Consider the following 18837-nt stretch of genomic DNA (forward strand, 5'->3'; position numbering starts at 1 on the left):
CTATAAAAGTAATAAGTGCACATTTAGGACCAACTATTGCTGTAATTAATATCTCTCCAGTTTTGTTATTTCTGGTGAGCATTCTTAAATACAACCAACCTTTGCCTCTCTGCACACTCTTGAGAGGCGGAGTCACTAGTTTCCCTGATTCTGATGCTGTTTGGGCTCCACTATCAGAAGCTGAGGAGAGTGCTTCAGCTCACTCTCCAAAACCTGTGGAGGAGATTGCTTTGGCCTACTGCCCAGAGTTGGTGGAGGGGGAGGTGTGCTAGATTTCACTGCAGAGGAATTCAATACAATGGTCTTGGGATAGCACCAATTAGAAACTATTTTACTCAACTTTTCCAGGATCAGTGGAACCAGGTTGATCACTCAGGTTCCCAAGAAATCTATCTAGCCTATCCACAGGGGTTATAGCTGCTACGGTTTTTTTGGAGGAGAATTGTTGTAGATTTAAGTGATTCTGGAAGGCCTCAAATTAAAGGGGTCATGATTTCAGGCTTTACAGGTAATTGCACAGGTGATTTATAGCCAGTAGTTAATTTTTTACTGTCATGTATCATTTGCAAGCAGGCAGCTTTGTTAATGTTTTCCAGTAGTTGGTCGGAGGTACCAACTATAGCTATGAGGTCTCCCCTTTCCAAAGGGCTAAGCCCCCTTTCCCAATAAGCTGTGTACTGAGTTAGGGACCATGGGTTATGCCTGTCTCCTGTTGTTAAGGAGACCCCCATGTCCCCAGTACCCACTGGCTTCTTGTTCTGTCAATTGAATCTGATCTCCTCTGGTGAGAGACACTCGCAATACGTATTCTGTCTCTGGTTCTTGAGGGAGACGCCCATACTCCTTTTTTAGCTTAGACAATTCAGTAGCAGTGTACGGGATTTCTTCAGTGGTTATATGCAGATCAAGACTTTAGTCATTGATACAATTATGTTCTGTTTTAATTAGAGGTTTTGAACTAGAACAGCACTGTTCCCCACAATTTTTCATCAGTTCGTTCTTTTTTGAGGGTAAATTTGATTAATGAGATGGGTTTCCTCCTTCTCTGATTCTTTTGGTGAGTCAGCACATTTTGAATTTTTAACATGTTCCTCTCTTAGGGTCGCTCGCAACAGATGGTTCTCATTCCTCCCTTCATCTAATTGTTTTTGCAAAATTTCAACTAGGTTTTGAAGGGAGTCTCTTACAGTTCGTTCTTCACTTCTTCACTTAAAGCGAGTTTCTATAGCTGCCGTAAAGCAAGCTCCCAAAACTGAGCAGAGTACAGTTTTATTTTTACCCAGTTTTAATTTTGTTTCATGTTGCAAAAAACATACTCTATCAATTACATTTTCCAAATTAAACAAATTATTAAGTTCCCATTCTTCCCCTCCTGGAGAAAGTCTGGCATTGTGCTGTGCTACCAGAGCATAAAATTCAGCTTTAACTTCTTCAGTGGAATTTTCAGTAATTTTTACAAAGGGAAACACCACTACAGGGAGGTATAAACTTAAGTTACACACAAATGCAGCCTTTGCTGCATCACCCTTGGCTTCTTTGTATGGGTGAAGAGACCAAATCTGCTTGGGAGGTACTCCTTCAGTTTAAAATTCTGTTTGTCTCTTCACTACACCAAGCAGTAAAAATTCATATGCACTACAGTTATGAAGGGACAAAACCACTACAGGGAGGTATAAGCTTAAGTTACACACACAAACGTAGCTTTTGCAGCATCACCCGTCACTTCCCGGTGTGGGTGAAGAAGACAAATCTGCTTGGAAGACACTCCCTACACCAAGCAGTCAAAATTCATACACAGCAACAAGAAAAAACAGTCCCACCCTTTGCACTAAAAGATCTTTCGCAAAATTCTGAAGACAGAGCCCTCAAGCAAGTGTGGGGTGCTTTTCACCCTCAGTTTGCGGGAAATTCGAGTCTCCCCCCTTGCTTTCTAGACATTGCTCACTCTTTTCAGAGTAGAGACTGCTTTGACTCTGATATGAGTTGAATGTGAGGGATTCACTAGAGACTACGAAGAACAGCACAAGTGCAAATTAAAGTTCATGTTGAAGTTGTGACTACCACATTGCACATTGAATGCATCTACTAACACTTTATTGGAAGTGGGGGCTGGCTGTGTTTTAAAATTTTCATGCTCATAAGTAAGCAACAAATTGGATATTTGGCATACAGTTAAGATTGCCTAACACTTTTTTGTTCTGTTTTTGTTTTGCTTTTTGATCTCTGCTAATTACAATTTTGTAAGTCTTAAGCTGTTTGGGCTTGAATTCCCTCATTTATGTGTTTGCTGCAATTGTTGCCTTTTGGGTTTTAGCTCATGTAATACAGGTGTTTCCAAGACAAATGTGCCAAAACACATCCTCCCCCAGACTGAAAATAATAAGAGGGGGGGAAAAGGCCAGAAGATGAATGCCTTTTATAATATTTTCTTTTAGAAGTTTTAGTACTTTTGCAGATGAAGGAGTTGTTACAGTCCCCACATACATAACAAGAAGGCTTTTCTTTGGCATTTAAGGTTGCCTAATTACATCAAAATAACTCTTTGAAAGTGAGAAATCAGAAATTCACATACATTCAAAGGCTACCAAATTGTCTAAAGATATGGCTTTCGCTGAGGATGGTCCATCCATTTGCTTTTTTACATATCAAGCAAATTGCAACTGCTCCACGAGCCACCAGGCAGATCCTTAGGTATCTCCCTTCAGTCCTGGGCTGAAAGGACATTGCCTGCTCATCCTCCCCACAACAGACAGAACAGAAAGGCCTTCTTTGAGTTTCCCAGCACTCCCTCCTGTGGCAAAGAATATGAGGAGAGCCAGACTTCTCTCCTGGTGGTCATTTTTATAATGGGAATGGGATCCTAGAAGCAGAGACAGGAACAGATTCTCAGCATCTCTCTGCAGACAGACAGGAATACCACCAGCAAAACATGGGGGGTTTTTGTTTGTTTTTTGAGTTTTTTTGTAAGGGCAAGCTCTCGTACCAGCATCCCTTCTAACAAAGTGAAAGAGAACTGTCCTGTGGCTCTTCAAGCCCCCAGCCAGCTGATGAGTCATGTTTTAAGGAGGGCTAAATTTTTTTAAATGTTTCCCACTTAATTCTAAGGCAATAAGTCTAATTACACTTTATGCTTTAGCACACTTAGAAGAAAAGCATGATTTAGAAATGGCTCTTTTCAGAAAATAGCTTTGTAGAGCACATTTAAAAGTGACTGCTTTCCTGAATGCAAAATCTGAATTGCTCTAATTATCTGACTGAGGGAAAATAGGCTTATTGTAGACTGCCAATATCTGATGAAACTATGAAAGGACAGAACAGTTTCTCCCAAGATTCCTTTTTAGTATGCTTTCTATTCTAGTTCTAAACACAAAATAACCAGTGAGATTGCCAGTACTTTCATTTTATTATGTAGTAATTAAATGTCCTTTTTTTAAAAAAGTCTCTTAAAAAAAAAATTACAATTTTAGTTTTCAGCTTGTAAATCCTAATCATGCTAATTGTCACACTGAAGTTTGGAGCTCCTAAAAGTAGAAGTAATGTCTTCAGGACTTCTCATTACCAGCCTTGTCTTTAGCCTGACAGGTAAATAACATCCTTGTAGTAAGTACAATACCTGCTTGCATAAAAATTAGTAACAGAGATTGTATTTTTAGTTTCTTTTTAATGTAATTTCACAGCAGGGTAATGGAAAACCGCTCAGACTATTCACTGAGTCCTCACATAGAGGTATAGCGAACATTGTTTATTTCTACCTTTAGCACACTTTTATAGGGTCCTACAGGGTTCGTGGGCTTAACAAGCTACTATCGGTTAACACATATTGTTTTACATTCTTTTCCATGTACACAATGCCATTGTTTTTCTTTATTCTCTCTGTTCCAGGAGAGTTTCAAGGACACTGCCCTTACAATTGTTGCCTGGATTGAAAGCTGGGTTGTGCAGACAGACTTTTACTAAAATATCATGCTTTTGCTCTGTTAAAATGTTTTTCTACTTTTCCCTTTCTTTCTTTTTGCACAGCCCAGGTTTTGGATATGATTCGTTTTAGACTTTTACAGATACAGGATAACATACAGCTTACAATAACTATCTCTGTTAATAGTATAACAATAACTCATCTCTCTTCTAGTATAAGAGATTTTAACTACTTAGTAATGCTTTAACTGGTTAACCAACTTCTAATGGGGACATCAACTTCTTTCAGGGTGTGTAACCTGTTTTGCAGCTGTTTTAGTTCTTCATGGATAGAGACTGAGTGGTTAGAAAGATTCATACAACACATTCTTTCAAATCTTAAAGCAGAGAATAATTGAAGAAAATTGTTAGAGACACAACATTATGATGATAACAGAAAACTTCTGCTGGTAAACTGTCTGTGTAGTTTTCAGACACAACTGTGTCCTGGCAGCTCTACTTCTGATCTTGTTTGGAGTACTAAGGCTGTATGGTGACTTCTCGGTTCGCTGGGTTTCATGTTTTCAGAGGCAGTTAGTCTGGTCAGACAAATAGGTGACCCTATTGAACCTGTCAACAAAACATAGGCACTTCTCCCCTTGAAGTTAATGAATCATTTTGGCTTAGCTATGGTACACTTAATTGTAAATTCAGATTATATGATCTTTTCTAAATTTTTGATGTAAATATTTCATTATTCAAAATGAATTGTGGTCTAAATTTCTAATGCATATACTACATTAATCAAATGTTTTCAGGGTATCAATTCCTTTTGTTTTTAAAAGTGAGATGTACTTTTCTCATGCATATTAATATCAACACAAAACTATACAGATAATGAATGAAAAACTTAACAGCAGTCAGAAATCAGTCAGATAATAAACCTTATTAATAACATATGTGATATAGAATTACTATTTCCTACTAAAACACTGCACCAGCATCCCATAGTCTGCAAACAGACAACAAAATCAGTGATGGATTGGATAACCACTTCTGGAAATGATTCTCCAAGCCCACTTCAAAATTGATCCAGCTGTCATATTAATAGGGTCAAATTGCCAAGTCAAAAGTGACTTAAATACTGATTTGGTGCAGAAAACATCTGTATCTGTTGGCAAACATTCCATCCAGGTAAAGTCAAGGCTTGGCCAGGGCCTAGGCTTTAAACTGGAAATATGTCTCTTAAGTAATTTTCAAAGCAAGGTTCTTAATAATAGCAGCCATGAGATGCCCAAAGCACAGCAAACTGCCAAAGTGCATTCTTATAAAAGCAAATTATTAGAAGTCCTAGGTAACAGACCAATTAAACCATTTAGCAGCTGGTTTCATTTGAAGCCTCTCTCGTGGCAGCTGACTTTCAGCAATGATACATTTTCTTGGAATTCTGAAAGCACTGAAAAATAATAAAGCTACAATGGATTAGGCAAAAGCAAGTCTTCTTAAACATGGAAAGGAGTAAAAAACAAGAAAACTCTGTATAGGAACAGCTATATAGCTTGTTTACCAAGATGCATCTGTAGTTAGAAAACAGAAAGATCTCAAATGACATGTGTCTAAAAGGTAATTACACAATGATACGTTAAAATGTATTAAAAGCCGGCTATAAATACAACAATAACACTCTATAGCTAATGCTCATCATAAAAATCCATAAATTCACATTATCCAATGAAATATGTCAGCAGTAAATGTCTGACAAAATCAAAATAATATTTTTAGAACATTTCCATCTTAATGACCAAAAATGAAATAAGGTAAAAACCTTTGAAATTTCCTAGTAAATAACAGCCACTATTCTTTTGTGCTACCTAAAGAAAACAAAAGAAGTGGAGATTGCAACAAACAATAGAACTCCCAGTGAAATCAAGGGTGTCACAGACTGCATTCCCCTCTATCCACAAGCAGGTGTTCATCAGTGTTCTATCACAACTGTTTCAGTCATAGTCATCTTCATCTCTCAAGGAAAATAACTATACTTTTCTGTTTAGACAAGTGTCTTAACAAAACATAAGACAATTTAAATTAAGCAATATTCAAACCTGGTAGAAATTAATTATGACAAGTAAAGTAACAAAATCTCAAAAAAACCCACCAAATTTATAAAACCTAACTTAAAAACACTCAGATCTAAACACAGTAAAACTTAATTTCGCATAATTCTATTAACAATTAATCTATATCAAATGAAAACATAACTCAGTCTTACTCTATTATTACAAAAAAGGCAACTGAAAGTTTGGTATATATCTTTTGAACACAATATAACAGTAACATGGATTCACTATAGAGATTATAAGGATGTAACAAATACGTCATAAAAAAATCATAACTCCATGTCATCTGGTTTTGAGAATAACTTATAAGAACTGCAGATGTTACTGAAAATAGTTATTCATAACAGGAGTTTGATTGGTATATGCTTAAATTGGTTAGGATTTTTTAAGTTTTACTAGAGAAAAACCACAACACAGGATTTGGCAAGTTGCCATTCAGCTTTTGTAGCACTTCTCAGAAACATCAAGTCCAACTTTTAATTGAAATCCAAAGTTCAAATCAGTATATATGTTGTTACACGTATTTTTTATAGCAAAAAGACTCACATTGAAATTACCTTATTAAAATTGTGGAAAAAACAAGCAAATGGGTAATGTATGGTTAACTTAACTTTGTCTTGTGCAGTGAAGTTCTCCTAGCTAATTATTTTTTAAACCATTAATATCTTCTGTAGATAACATTAATTGGAAGTTCATTTTATGAGTAGCTGTAAATCATTCAACATTTTAACATTAGGTTTTAAAACTAACTATTGGAAGGTAACTTTTTACTTCTGTTAATATTTGCTCTAAACATTTCTAAAGATGGGTTTTTTGAATTTTCTAAAAAATTGCAATAATTTTCCTAGTAAAACTCTCTAAAATGGCGAGAACTCATAATTACTTAAAAACACAAAATTAACTCTAAAAGGGTGTATAAAGACATTTTAAGAAAACAATGAATCATGACTTTTTAACAAACTGGGTACTATCCCAGTGCTGCTTCTTAGAGAGGGAGCAGGGGGGTGAACTGCCCGCTCTGCTGCTGTTCTTCTGCTGTTATCTTTAGAAGGTTTGAGTGAAGTCTTTGTCATCCCCCACATACTCTGCAGAGGGGTAAAACAGAGCAAAAAAACCCTACAAAGTTAACTTTAACAAATGCAGTTCTTTCTCTCAATATTTCTCTCGTTGTTCGCAGACAGAGGGAAAAGGACATGATTTTAAGAAAACAGACAATGTTACACGAAAAGCCTCTCAGGGCCAGATGGTAGCAATGGTGACCATTGCAGTTTATCAACCTTTAATTGCACTAGTGAATTTTGAGCTAGATACCATATAGTTAGTGATTTTTTGGTTATTTTGTCTCCCTTTGAAGCTGCTTGAGCCACCTGTATCTGCTCAACTGTTTCTGTAATTGCTGATGTGAAAAACAAGGTTCACATAATTTTTACAGAATTTGAAAGTTTAATAAAAAAAACAATTAGGAGAAAAAAATAAAGTATAGAGATACAGCCGGGTGTCTCTGCATTCAGCAAAGAGAGCACACCTTAATAACAAAAAATTGTCCCTTAAAAACAGAACCCTACTAGATATCCATAAATTCTCATACATACTCATACATTCTTCTTAGGATCTTTGGTGTTCTTCTGTTTAGTTTTCTCTTGCCCCCTTCCCAATAGATCAATCCTCTTGGCGCCATCGAGATTTACATTCCCTGATACCAGAAATGCAATAAATCCCTCCCCACCCCAAGTTCTGATCACTGCTGTCTTCATCTGGATAAGATAGTTTACAAAAGGAAAAAAAAGTCTCCAGCTATCTTTTTCAGTCTTTGGGTTACACAGACAAAAGTAGTTTTTGTTTTATGCTACGTCATAGCTTAACATGCATGTATTATACCACTATTTCTAAGTTTCATTAATAACAGAAATACAGAAGACTATATTATTACAGCTAAATTTTCTAATCTTATAATATTCATTATAATACTTGCGAAAAGCCAATAATATGATATGCATTTATAACACTGATATTTGTCCAGCATGGCCTTGGAGCTTCTTCTGCAGTGCCTCTGTCATGGGGGTGCCTCTGTTCTCTGTGCATGCTCCAGTGCTCCCCCCATGCCCCCCTGGGTTGCATGGAAACCAATCTAAATTTGGCTTCTCTTCAAAAGTAGATTTAATATCTTGTCCCTCTATGTGCAAAATAAATTTAAAACATTGAAAATCTCCTTATTTTCTTCTCTCTGACTCTCCCTCCCTCTCTCCAAGGTGTGGAAGGTGGGGCCCAGTAGTGGGAAGATATTGGGATGTAACAGAAAGATAGTCACCCCCCTCCTCCACAGTGTATGGTACTTGCCCCGTAATTAGCCAACAGCACCTAGCTGTGATGAAAGCAGATGGGAGTAACACTGTGAACCTAGGTTATAAAGTATCAAATTCTCCAGCAACAAAAGCCATTTCTGCCATCCATCACATTGATGCTTGTGTGCAGTTTGGACCGAATGGCCTGGGCTTGGCCACCATGCTGCTCCTGAACCAGGGTGTCTGCCTTGCTAGGCAACAAGTTTGGAAAACTGCTCAGACTATTCACTGAGTTCTCATAGAAGTATAGCGAACGTTGTTTATTTCTATCTTTAGCACACTTTTATAGGGTCCTACAGGGTTCATAGGGTTTAACATGCTACTATCGGTATAGGGTCCTACAGGGTTCATAGGGTTTAACATGCTACTATCGGTTAACACATATTGTTTTACATTCTTTTCCATGTACACAACGCCATTGTTTTTCTTTATTCTCACTGTTCCAGGAGAGTTTCAAGACACTGCCCTTAGAATTGTTGCCTGGATTGAAAGCTGGGTTGTGCAGACAGGCTTTTACTAAAATATCATGCTTTTGCTCTGTTAAAATGTTTTCCTACAGCAGGGAACTGAAAAAAGAAGTATTATGGCTGTATCTGATCTCCTTTAGGTTGTAATTTAGAGACTAAAACAGCTTCTACCCATACTGCTTACAGGAGGGAACATCAATAGGACTTCTAGAGACTTCTGCTTGGCCTTCTGGGGTGGGTATGGGTCAGGAGAATCCACTGCAACTTTTATTTAAAACTCTGAAGTCAACATTCAGCTGCAGTAAGTCTGCCCTCAGCTATCTCTCTGAGCCTTCTTTTGACAGTATCAGGCAGAAAAAGACGCATGTCTTTCCTATCTGCAGGAGAAGACATGGCCTATGGATATCAAGACTTGGTCTCAATGCTTATCTTGTGGGTACCCACAAAGAGAAGGAGATACCTATTCTCCTGATTTGCACTCATGAGGAAGCCCTGGTCCCTCAGCCAGTTCCCCAGATAGCTGCAGTGGGCATCTCAGGTACAGATGGGTCTGAGCAGCCCCTAAAGGAGCTACCAATCCTGCTCATACGTGCTTACCTCCCAGCTGCCTTTCTTCCTACTGTCACCTGCACAATTGAACTCCTGTTTAAACTGCCAGTCATCAAGATTGTCACAGCTGGAGACCAGGTTTCTTCAGGTCCCCAGGTTAATCCTCACTGATCCTGCTGTCTCATTATTTTGCAGCCAATAGGAAAGAAGACAAACAACAAGAGGTTCTCTCTGCAGCTCAACATAGCTCTGGAACATGGTACATCTGCTGGGATTTGTTACATGGGTTTCTCAGTGTGTAAAAAAGGTCTTCCCCATAAAGCAATTCATTGGATAATGGAAATTCATGTCTACACCTCTGTATAAAGACTTATGTAAATTAAGTTTTGCAGTTACCTTTCTTCCCCCATTCACTGGTTATCTCTGGATTGGATGAAGAGACTGATCTAATTTGTACATGGCAAGGATAAGGGGAAGACCAGATCTCTGGAGCACCCTGTGGAGACAAACTGACATCACAGTGGCACTGGGAGCATGGGGGAATTCCAGTGAGTCCCATAGGAGATATGGCAGGAGCAGTATATGTGGATGGCAGACAGAGTCCCAGGCCTCCATATCCAACAGCAGCAGGGGTGAATATGTGTTCCCAGTAGGTACCTGCACAGCCCTGAACTATCACTGGGGTTACAGGCAGGTCCAGAGAAAAACCAGGGCCAGATCTCCAGCCTGGAGACAAGACTAGCAGCAGGACTTACACTGAGACAGACCCCTCTGCACTTCAGGGATACACTGATGGTGCTCATCCAGCCCAGCCTTGTGTGGCTGGATTATTCCAAGTTCTCTGTAGTGTCCTCTGGGTTCAACCACAGTCCCCAGTACCCATATTCCAGGTTCCCTGCAGAGAGATTGCAGAGGCACACTGTAAGCATCGTTTCCCTCATTTACAGGGTTAAATTCAGTCCCAGAGGTGGATATAGAGACACAGAAGTTAGCAGAAAGCTGAAAGCATCAAATCCTTCATATGCTTCAGTATAAATAACTTACTTTTAGTAACATTAAGAGGTCCAGTTCTTTAAAATAGAGAATAGAGGCGAATGGTAGGTATATCAATACACTATTTTCACAATAAATCAGTGATCAAAACTAGTGATAATCATACTTCTACGTATTCTCTGGTTTTCACGAAGTATAGATTTAGGGCTCAGAAATGCTAACATAAAAACACTTGAAGGAATGGTTATCCATGATTCAGTGAAAAACATTTATATGCTTGTGCAAGTCAACAAAGCATTGTCCCTGGTATAAATCATTACATAAGTGTTAATTTTTCAATATATCCGCTGCTGTAAGTTCCTGAAAATGTGTCTGAAAACTGAAAATGGAGTGTTTTTCCCTGACTCTCTTGTGAGCTTTTCAATACCATGGCTGAAGATGTGACCTTTTTCTAGAATGGTTTCATGTAGTTATGACATAACCTTTGGGTCCTTATTATCTCGAAGGATGTATACTCCTTGAGTATAACGTAAAAGCTCCCTTCCAGTATGTATTTCAGACATGAGTAAGACAGAACACCAACTGATGTTGGAAAGTGGAGTTTTCTTAACCTCATATTGTACTATGAAGAAACCTGGAAACAAGAAAACTAATATAAAAGCTGTCAGTAGGGACTTGAGTTTCAAGTTAACACTGGCATTTCTAAAGGAAATATAAACAAAGGAGAAGGGTATTTTCCCTAACATGCACTTTTTTAGTGCTTTTCTCTCATTTCTGCTTTCCTTTCCATTTCTGCCTAGAAGATGGTAAATTGCTTTAACTTGATAGGACAGCAAGGGAGATAGTATATTAAATTCAACCAGAGACTGCTATGACTCCATCTACTCAGAATAAATTATTAAAAAAATATCTAGTGACTTGGTAGAAAGCTTTATTTTTCTACTGGTACCCTTAATATTACCCTATTACATAACCCTTAAATTAATTATCCAAACCCATTAAAATAACTCTTAAATTAAATTTTAATCCCAGTATGCAACTGATACAAATGACAACACCATGAAGAAATTAACATTGGTGGTGTGGATAGGTGCACCCAAAGAAGAATCATTCTTTCTAACTTGAGTAAGAGTAATACATAGTGACAGAAATGTCATTGTGGCAGATGAGACCTTACTGAAGTAGTTCAGGAGATTATTGCCCCTTCTCTGTAACTGGTTTTAGCATGATTTATCTACTCCTTACCCATTAGCTGAACAGAATATGCAGTATTGCAGATACGGAGTATCAGCTTAGACTGTTCATAAAACTGTGTCTGTACAACAGCACCCAAGCTAGAACTGATCATGTCTTCATTACTCTAATTTCCTGCATTAGGTAAGTGAGAAATTATGTGGGTATGCCTCCGCATATTTTCATTTGCTCCAAAGATTTCCCCTGCATGTTGACTTCACTGATAACTAAACACTGCATAAACAGAAGGGAGCCATAGATTTATTCACTGTTTTTGCATGCAGCAAATTTCTGAATCATTGGTAAAAGTACTTAAAATAAGGGTTTTAAACCTTGTAATTAAAAAACAAAAAAATTCTCCTCAAACTTCTCTTTTTAATCAGTTAGCATTTCACAGGAGGAAAAATGTCCATGGCAACACTCCACACATTTTAAGGTGCATCATAACCCATGAAGATATGTAAAAGGAGTTTTTACAGATGCGTTGTGTTCAGCTAATAATTAAAATGCTCAGTGTTGGCTCCACTATTGTATCCACTGTATCCATTGTATCCACTAAAATAAGATTATGATTTCTATTGCCTTTCTGTAAATTGCAACCACATGGAGATGGTGGATAGAGATGTGTCACAGTATTGTCACAGTACAGCTGGCCTGGACTGGACAAAGTAAATCTGACCATAACACAATTCAGCTAGCCTAGTTCATGCCTGAACATGTCACTGGATAAGTTACAGTTACTCAGCCATCCCCATTCAAGAAGAGAAGTGCATCACTGGCCAGGAAGCTGGGCAGGGAGAGAGATCTCAGCCAATGGCTGTATAGCCTGGGAGATTTGAATTGGGTATTTAAGTGACTTCTGAATAATAAACGAGATTGTTTGTCTCATGAGCACCTGGAGCACAAGTTGTGGATTTTCGTCTCCCCACCCACAAACGGCACATTACAAGTGGTGACCCCACATGTGAAGGCACAGCCTTTCCCGCGAGCAGAGTGGAGGGGAAGACAGGGACAGCATGAAGGGCCTGTCCAAAACAGCGAAAAGCTGGAAAAAATAGGCATGGAGAGCCTAATATACAGCGAAAAGCTGAAGTAAGAAGTGTGCGGAAAAAAACATCTAAAAAATTACAGCGAGGAGGAGCTGTTTGTGGTGAAAAATCAAGACTATTTTTTGTACTTACCCTTAAAAATAGAAGAAAATATTCGTCAGAGCCATAGGAGCCTGTATATCTGCTCAACCACCTCCAATTCTGGAGGTGTGGTCGCTTTTTTTATAAGAATGGGACTTAGAATATTATAAAAATACACTATTAGCTTTAATGACGTGGGCAAAGAACCACAGATTGGACACAACCAAAAAGGCTGCCCTTGACATAAATACATGGAAACGAACTATTTCCATGTACTAGTTTTATGTATTTCCAAGAACAGCTAGCTCTTAAATCAGTCTCAAAGGGAGACTAAAATGCTATAAAAGTTTTAAAGCCTTGGAGGTTTATTTTTGACTTAATGAGACAGATAAAAATGCTGGACTGGGGACCAAGAGCAGGGCTCCGGAGGGGACAGAGGGTGCCTGGGACACTTTTCCAAGCCCAGGAGGGGTAGTGCAACACCAAACAGTTGCCCCGCACGGTCGAGCTGCTTTGAATGCTCCCCTCGCTCCAGGACTGCTTTATAACGAGCTGTTTCTTGCAACCCCGCCATGCTGGAGAGCACTGGAAGCTGGCAGTGCCCTGGCGGGTGGACAAACCCCAGCGAGCGATACCGAGCCGAATTACAAAATCTTGCCACGTGGTTGGAGCGGCGGAGCAGGAGGGAACGTCGAGACCCCAGGTTGTGCTGACACCGCCGCAGCCCAAAGGAACACGGCAGGCGGCGGGGGTGCGGACTCACCCAGAGGGTGCTGCGGTGCCGTTCCAGAGTGCCCCGCGGCTGCCCCGAGCTGCTGTGCCACGCGGAGCTGCCAGCCCGGGGGGCAGAACGCCGCCACTTCGGCCCCAGAACGCGCGGCCGCCTCGCAGCCCCACACCACCCCCGGGACCACCCCCCCGCCACCGGTGCCGCCCACGCCCCTCGGCACCATGGAAACGCCTGGAACCGCCCCTGCCCAGAGCTGATTGGCTCAGCCCAGAAGCCGCGCCCGCCGTCCCGCCTCTGCTGGCCACGCCTGCCTGCCGCTGCTGGGGGGCGGGGCCCGAGCTGATGTCACGTGGTGTCCGATCCATACCCGGAAGTGCACCAGAAGCAGAAAGCAGCGTCCCAGTGCCGGGCCCCGCACTCAGCGCAGTTCCAGCTTCACCACAGCTACAGCCAAGGCAATCCCAGCCCCAAGGAACCACACAGCACAAGGAAACCTTCAAGGCAAGATCTCTATAAAGACAACCAAAGTCTTCACCTAACACCAGCTCCAGCTCCACCACCACTCCTATCAAACGCTATCCCAGGACACATTAGCTTCAGACTACAAACCCTGATAAAAAATGCAAACATGTCTACTTCAACTCACAGGTACTCAAGACTGAAACAAAAGCTTTAATATATATATATATGCATGAAAACTTCTAATCTGTATTATAGTGTTTATTATTATTGTTAATTTATATCCCAAAAGAATTATTAATGGGGGTACCACAGTGGTCCCTTGAAAAGGAAAAGCTAGACACTCTAAAATTATTAGTAAAAGAACAGCTAGCTCAAGGACACATAGAGCCATCTGTGAGCCCTTGGAACACCCTAGTATTTGTCATAAAAAAGAGATCTGGTAAATGCAGGTTTCCCCATGACCTAAGAAAGGTCAATTCAGTGATGAAGAGCATAGACACAGTACAAGCTACTATGCCATCTCCTACCATGATACCAACCTCCTGGGACCTTCTGGTAGTAGACTTGAAACACAAAAAATTAACCCCAGTGGCAAAAGCCACTCTCAAACAAGTCCATCGGATATGCCCAGAGGTGTGTATTACTGTATTTGTTCTCATTGTAAATCTTCACTCTACTGGTATTATAAGACAGGGGAACAGTCATTGGTGTTATAGATTTAATTAATTAACAAAAGTCGAGAAAGCCAATTAAAGAATTTTATTAATTACAGCAAGCAAAACAAAGAGGCAATGCAGCGCTGGGCGACAGGGGGACCTCCATCCTGCCAACTGCCGCGCCCCCCGGGGTTCCGGTCGGTCCTTTTAAGCTGTTCACGATCCTATCCTCTGACACTTCCGGGGTACTCTGCGCATGCTTCAAAACTATTGCTGGGGCTTCTAGCTATCTTGCTTCACCTCTGTTTCTTCTGGTTTCTGAAAAAGTACTACTCATACAAATGTGTTACTTTTTGCAACAGTTAACCACATTCTAATTAACGAGCAAACATACTCTATCACAGTAACCACATCTTAGTTAATAAACAAAACATACATAGTAACCACATTCTAGTCAATGAACAAACACACTCTATCACAGTCCCCCCTTTTCTGTTTAGGACATATCTTTGTTTTGTTCATTAAATCTTTTTAATTCTTGTCTGCTCCATTCTAACTCCTCCTCATCTGGACCTGGGCTGACAGATTCATACTTTGCTCGTATCAACATCAAGTGGGCCACTTCCCTTAACAATTGATATTACCTTGTTGAAGATACAGGGACCAAAGGTTAGTACTAAAATAAATAAAATAACTGGTCCTGCTATTGTTGATAACAGGGTGGTAAGCCAGGGAGAATGATTGAACCAGTTGTGGTACCAGCTTTGTTGAGATTCCCTTTCACGTTCTCTTTGTTAAAGTTGTTTCCTAAGCTCAGCCATAGTATCTATCACTACCCCTGTTGAATCCACATATGTACAACATTGTTCTTTTAGGGCTACACATAATCCTCCCTGTTGTATCAACAAAAGGTCTAGTCCCCTCCTATTCTGTAGGACTACTTCAGATAGAGACTGTACTGATTTAGTAAGGGCATCAATAGCTTTCTCTATTTTTAGCAAATCCTCATCCACTGATTGTCTTAATGTTTTTAGCCCAGCTCCTTGGGATGCCAGAGAGGTTATGCCCGTTCCCGCTCCAATTCCTCCTACCGTTAGTAGTACTGCAATTGTAAGTGTTGTAAGTGGTTCCTTTTTTACTAAATGATGTTTCTCCGTTTCTTGATGATCTATTACATACTCTTTGGGATGGTATATGATCCGAGGGACAATGATCACCTGTATACAATATTCATATGTTTCATTGAACATTGCGGTCGATAAGCACGGTGTCAACCCTAGCCTGGAACATATCCACTTATTATTAGGAGCTGGCACTAACCATTTGGCAAACTTCTTTTCTTGTAGTTTTATAGTTCTGTTACACAGGTATTTTTGCTCTCGAGGTATAGTTCCTATACATAGCCCCTGTCCGGTAACTTGGGTTATTGTAATCCCTGGGGTTCTATTATCCTGCTTCCATGAGCATTCTTTAGGGTTAGTTCCGTTTCTTCTTCTCACGTTAGCTACTGACCCTATTGCTTCATAAAATGGAGGACGTATATCATAACATAACCAACATTCTTTAGTTAATTCAGGATGGGTCCTATTTAAAACATTAAAGCTAGCCTGCATAATTTTCCATAATGTGCCATATGCCCCAGGGGGCTAATATTCGGTTGGCATTGTTACAATATTTTTTTCAGTCTTATCATTGTAGGTGTTATTATCGAGGGCAGACATTTTTTCTTTGACATTCCCTAGGGCTTTATTGGGTCCTATTGCTTCTGGCAGATCATGAGGAACTATTTCCTTTTTTATAAAAAAATGTCCTCCTCGATCTCTTCCAGGTTCCCACAGCCTTATTCCCCATGTTCTTCCAATCAACCAGCTGGAATCCATTAACGTTTGAGGTTTCACTTTGATTCCTACTAACCCGTTACAAGTGCCTATATTTCCAACACCTCCGACACCATCGAAAGTGGGGGGTTTGCAGCCTGTGATCCCTCCCCAGTTCAAAGAAATATATGAATCTTGACCCCCTCCAGGCTCAAATCCTAATGCAGCGGTTTCACAACCCCAGTATCCACAGTAAAATTCTCCTGGATAATTGCAATACCCTTTTCCGGGATTCGAGGCTGGACAGGCATAAACTGCTCGCCTGAGACAGGGACTTATCTGGATTAATTCACAAATTTGGAACTGGAAAGAAGGCACTCCTGATGTGACTACCAACTGAATCTCTCTCTGGTCCTCCCACCTAACTAGGGACCATTTAAAGGGTTTGTGCGTAACTACATCACTTTTGCATACCTCAAATAGATTCCATAAAAGGATCAAAATTAACAGAGGACTCATGGTTTTCCCATTCCAGTACCGGAGATCCCGCCTTCTAAGGAATTAATTCCCACCCTTGGGGCATCTCCTGGACCATAACATCGTGATCCTATTGACAGCAGGAGAACTTCCTCCACTACTTACTTCTCTTCTGCCTCACCTGTCGACTCGGTTGCTTCGAGTCACGGGGTGAACCATCTCCTCGGCAGCAAGAGTGTTCTTCAGGAGGGGATTTTCTTCCTGTTTGAGTGAGCCTCAATCTATAAGATTGTCAGTTATGACTCTTTACTTCCGAAGCCTCGCAGCTTACTGGTGCCACCCTTTGGCGACACAGTCCTGCCACTAGACGGGCCACAAAGGGTCGAGGCTCGTTTGGGTGATAACAGTATAGGTCTGGATTTACGCCTTTTGTGAATATATTCCACCACTCGGTTGACCTTTTAATACCTCCCACTTTTACCCTTTTAGTTAGTGCTCAATCAGTTAGTTCTCGCTGGAGCGTCCAACACGGTCAGCACACCCCTCAAGGGGATGTCCGTTCCTGCAATGGGTCCACCACTTTTCTTTGCAAACTAAACAAACAAATGGATAACAATTCCCCCACAACTATTATGGTCAATAGCACCAGGTAAGGTCCTTCCCAGCAAGGCTGTAGAGTGGTTTCTTTCCACATTTTTATAAGAACCCAATCCCCTGGCTTGACCTGATGTAATGTAATATCAAGAGGAGGTCTCTGGGTTAGTTGCCCCTTTTCCCAAAGTTCCTGACGGTATTTCATCAGTTTATGGATGTAAGTGTGAATAATTTTATCTGAGATTCCTGGGTAGTTCATGGGAATCCTTGCATCATATGGCATTCCATATAACATTTCAAAGGGAGATATTCCTATATCGGCTCTGGGTTGGGCTCTAATATTTAACAATGCCAAAGGAATACATTTAACCCATGAAAGTTTGGTCTCAAGCATCAGTTTTGCCAATTGCTTCTTAAGTTCCCCATTCATTCGTTCCACTCACCCTGAACTCTGGGGATGCCAAGGGGTGTGCTCTTCCCATCTTATTCCCAGGGCTTCTGCTAAATTTTTTATGATTTTGGATGTAAAATGTGGCCCTTGGTCCGAATCGATAACTTCAGTTACTCCATATCTGGGGATTATATGCTCTAATAGAACCTTTGCCACTGTCTGCACGGTGGCCCTGGTGGTTGGGAAGGCTTCCAGGAAATGTGTAAGATGGTCTACAATAACCAAAATGTATTTATATGTTCCTACCTTGGGGAGTTCTGTAAAATCGATTTGAACTCTAGAGAATGGTCTTACTGCTAGGGGTCTTCCCCCCATCGGCATTTGTCTTTGCACAGCTCTGTTAACCTTTAAACACGTAGGACATCCCTGAGTGATATACTTTGCCAGGTCATGTAGCCCTATACACATATATTTAGCAGCAAAATGGTGTATTAGGGCTTGACTACCCCAATGTGTTCGTTTGTGTAGATTGTCCAAAATTTGAGAAGCTATTGATTTCGATAATACCTCTCTTCCATCAGGTAGGTACCACCTTCCTTCTTTATTTTTAGTACATCCCATCTGAGCAAGTTTCTGTTCCTCTCTTGGGGTAAGTACAGGAATTTCTGATTTGGGCATCAATGGCTCTTCTCTCTTTTCATTTAACACTAGTTCTCGTAATGCCGCCTGCTTGGTTTCTTGATCCGCTGCATTATTTCCCCTTGTTCTGTAATCTATCCCCTTTTGGTGTCCTTTTAGGTGTACTACAGCTAATTTTACAGGTCCTCGCAAAGCAACTAAAACTGCTTTTATCAATTCTTGGTGAATCAAATCTTTCCCTTGTGAGTTAATTAATCCTCATTCTTCCCAGATTTTTCCGAAGGTATGTATTACCCCATAACTATATTTGAAGTTCGTGTAAATTGTCCCAACTTTTCCCTTTAAT

This window comes from Parus major, chromosome 2 (assembly GCF_001522545.3).
Source record: "Parus major isolate Abel chromosome 2, Parus_major1.1, whole genome shotgun sequence".
NCBI lineage: Eukaryota > Metazoa > Chordata > Aves > Passeriformes > Paridae > Parus > Parus major.